General features: G+C 41.1%; 1 pseudogene; it reads left to right on the top strand.

The window, feature by feature from the left end:
- The first annotated feature begins 592 nt into the window (after window positions 1-592).
- On the top strand, window positions 593-711 carry LOC136883613 (5S ribosomal RNA; annotated as a pseudogene).
- The last annotated feature ends 3,405 nt before the right edge of the window (window positions 712-4,116 follow it).

The raw sequence follows: 4,116 nt of genomic DNA, 5'->3' as shown, positions 1-4,116 counted from the left end.
TAATAATAATATTAATAATAATAATAATAATAATAATAATAATAATAATAATAATAATAATAATAATAATAATAATAATTTTTGTTTCCGAATTTGGGCAAGAACTTAGAACTTACGGCTCCTTTGCCTTTCTTCTCTTCTCTTCCCAAAACCTCTTCATTCTTTCTCTTCTCATGTTTCCTCTTCGGAAATGATCCTTTCGGGCCTCCGTTTTAGTGGTTTCTCTTGAAAAGTCTTTAGACTGTCGTCTCTTCTTCTTCATGTATCTTGCTCTCTCTCGCAGTGCTCCTCTTCGTTTCTTCGTTGTCATAGGGGTAATGATCTCGCCAAGGTATTTAAATGTCATGATCCTCCGGACAATCGCATATGCCGTCAGAAGTCTGTCATTTCCGAATATATATAGGCCTATTCGGTCTTTTCAAAGTAGTTCCTTGTTTTACTGCTACCTGAAGGTTGTCTGCTAAGAGCACATCATCATTATCATAATCAGCGAAAGCCAAACTATCAAAAGTGAAATCTTTGTTTTTGCAATCTACTGTCAATCCATTTTGCAGATCATTTTCAGTCAAAAATGTTCTGCACTCACTTATTTGTCAACGGCCATACCACGTTGAATACGCCGGTTCTCGTCCGGTCAGCGCAGTTAAGCTACACTAGGCGTGGTCAATACTTGGATGGGTGACCGCCTGAGAACACCTCGTGCTGTTGGATCAATTCCCTTTTTCGACCAAGAAAGCCAAAACTAACGACCGAGATGATTCGTCGTGCCGATCACACCACGCTTCGTATTGTGCCGGCCTTCGGACTGAGCAGCGGTCGCTTGTGGACCCTGAACCTTCGGGCTATTGCTCCATGGGGTTTAGGTTCTCTTACTACTTATTTATTTATTTATTTATTTATTTATTTATTTATTTATTTATTTATTTATTTATTTATTTATTTATCGTGTGGCTCTTTGTGTCAGGAGTGTCCGATCACATGTTCGGCTCACTTGGTGCAGGTAATTTCATTTGACACCCATAGGAAACCTGCGCGAATGGATATGTGATGATAACGAGGCAGGGAGAGAGTGAAGCCTGATGTTGGCGCATAGGGTACTCCTGTGGACTGTCACCAAGGGGTCTGTTCAAGGCTTGACGGTTCCGTCCGACAGACGAATTAGCATGTAGAGCGTGGCACGCCCTCGCTCCGTAAGACAGTGCGAGGGGTTGGGAATTTAATACAGGCTTTTGGCATTTAATCTAGTGATTACAAATAGTACACCACCATCTCTCCTACCCTGCCGGCCAAAATTCAGGCCGTGAAAATGTTTTTCGCCAATGGGAGTGGAACCGGTTAACTGCGGTCTCAGACCATATAGATTTGACACCGTAACGGTGATGGTGGTGATTATTATTTTAAGAAGAAGTACAACTAGGCAACCATCCTCTATTAACACTAATCAGAGCGAAAAATCGAAGCGGTCCAACAATACGAAAATTGAAGGTATCGGCTAAAGAAAGACAAAGGTCATGAAGGGCGTGAAAATGAAAGTCTCCCCTGCCTCGATACAGTCGGGGTTGGAAAAGAACAAAAGTTGACTATGGAGGTCGGGTAGGATAGATGAAATTTGGGAACTTGGCGCAAGTAAGTGGAAGCAATACCAAGACTCAGCTAAGGGCTCCACGGTCGCCAACCCATGCTCCTAATTTGACAGCCCCTGCGGATCCTTTTAGTCGCTTCTTACGACAGGCAGGTGGTACCGTGTTATTCTACCCCCCACCTATAGGAGGTTTACGCTATAACGGTCATTGCTACCAGGTGGGCTGTACACGCAAAGTGAACTATATTTTTAAAATAATTCAGATTAAGTCTTAAAAATATTAATGCTAAAAACATACAAAACCATGCGTTTATTAATTTTTTGAGCAACTGTACAGAGAGACGCGGGTGATTTTCAGACAGATATAGTTAGACCTGACAGCAATAAGGTAGGAGCATGACAGCAGTCCCATCACACCCTCCATCCATCAGTCAGCCCGATGGCTGTGTCTGACACACATAATACTCCCCCTACCTGATGGGATGGACAGTTTTCATGAGTGCCAGCCCGGTGTCACAGGAAGCACGCACTGTCGCAACACGGCAAAATAGTTTGTATACTGATGTCACCTCCTCGACATAAAATACCAGGAATTCAGACAATACACGTTTGATGAGTCGCTGGATTGATTTATGAACCACCTGATTCCACAGCCCTGCAACGCGGAATGTAGGCTCTATATGAAGCAGTGATCTGATGATTCCTAACGACGGTAAATTCAAGTTTAAAACCTTAGAGAAAGTACAACTGGATAACAATAATTAGTACTAGGCACTCAACAATAGGGCACGCACCACATGCCGCAACGAAAGGTTTACTTCATGGACACCGCATTGAATTGCGAATCTCTACTAGCTGCAAATTAAGAACGTGCCTGTTATTTAACCGTATCTTCGTGTGCCGTCCTTGATTCAACCATTGACAATGTCCAACAGATATTTTAACTATAAACACAAATGGAACATGTTAACACGATGAAACGCATCTAAGTATTTTAGAGCCTGATTTAATTTCGTCATATTTTACATGTTGTACACATAGTTCATCCCAGGTGCTTTTAACACTTTTTAATGTAATTTTTATGTGTTTGTATATTTGTTTTAGTAATTGGATGTGTTTGCACAGTTTTCCATTAAAGCCGATGATGGCCAGCCAAGGCCGAAACTAGTTCCTAGATTAGAAACGTAACGTAAACATTGCATAATATAGTAGCGTATTTAAATGGTGGACCATTACGACGTAATTTAAGTTATTATTGTGATCACAATTCAATAGGATCAAAACTTGAAGTTTATATCCTACGACTTAGCGAGGATCCTGATGCAAGTAAATGGAATCAGTACCAGATTCAGCTAGGTAAACCGTGGTCGCCAACCCAGCCAATGTTCCCTTTTAGTCGCCTATTACGGCAGGCAGAGTATACCGTGGATGCATTCTACCACCCCCACCGACAAGATACAGCTACATTGGGCACTTCTTAACTATTATAATTAAGTTTACGATTTCATAATTGATCGTCCTACTTAGTCTGGTCCAACATACTGTAGACAGTTTTCTCGTCAGTCGACACTGTCCACTGTTAGAAGATTATCCTCTTGAAACTGCTGCGCCGTATTCTGCAAATATGTTATCACGCCAGCGGTCCGCTTTTCTAGGAATAAAAAAAATGAAGATGAAGGAGAGATTACACGTCCGCCTCACGTTATAAAGACATTACCTCGTTAGAAGAGAACAATGGATAATTTTGTTTCTGTACAATGTGCAGGCGTGCCAACTTAATGAAGTAAAGAACGCGTGGCTCATTTTGAATAGGGCAAAGAATGGTATTGTTATCTATATCACTTCGCTTTAGCTAAGAATCTTAAGCACTGTGTAAGTATATGAAGTATCGAAAACTGTGATACTATCACGAACAGAGTAATTACTGGAGCCTGGAAGTTCAGGCATTTATTTTTGCTAAAATAGGCAGGCAAATAAGCACTTAACATTTAGGAAATATGTAATAAAGTAATTAAAATAGGAATTTATAATGACAAAGTTAGGCAACACAACGTCAACGGTATCCCCTGTCTTACGTAAGAGGCGACTATAAGTGGGACCAGGGCCTCTCAATTTCAGAATCCACGGATCCCATAGCTGAGTCAGGCGTTGCTTCCACTTACTTGTGTCAGGTTCCTCACTCTTACCTTTCCTGTCCGACCTCCCTTGGTCAACTCTTGTTCTTTTCCGACCCCGGTGGTATTAGATTTTCATGTTCTTCGTGGTCTTTCCCGTTCCCTTGCCGATACTTCATTTTTCGAAGTATCGGACCTCTTCCATTTTCCTTCTGATTAGTGTTAGAGAGGATGGTTACCAATTTTTCTTCCTCTTAAAACAATAATCACTACCAGCACTAGATTTTACGTATTGAGGACGAGGCCTGGCAACCCTCTCGGCCATTTGGCTTGTGGAGGTTTCAGTGGAGATTTGTTTAATAGGAAAATGCCGTTTGTGTAAATCTTATTTCTTTATCAAAAAAGGTAAAATAATAATTG

The sequence above is a fragment of the Anabrus simplex genome, chromosome 11 (assembly GCF_040414725.1).
Source record: "Anabrus simplex isolate iqAnaSimp1 chromosome 11, ASM4041472v1, whole genome shotgun sequence".
Taxonomy (NCBI): Eukaryota; Metazoa; Arthropoda; class Insecta; order Orthoptera; family Tettigoniidae; genus Anabrus; species Anabrus simplex.
Note: the sequence above shows the minus strand (reverse complement) of the source record. Positions and strands in the feature narration are given on the sequence as shown.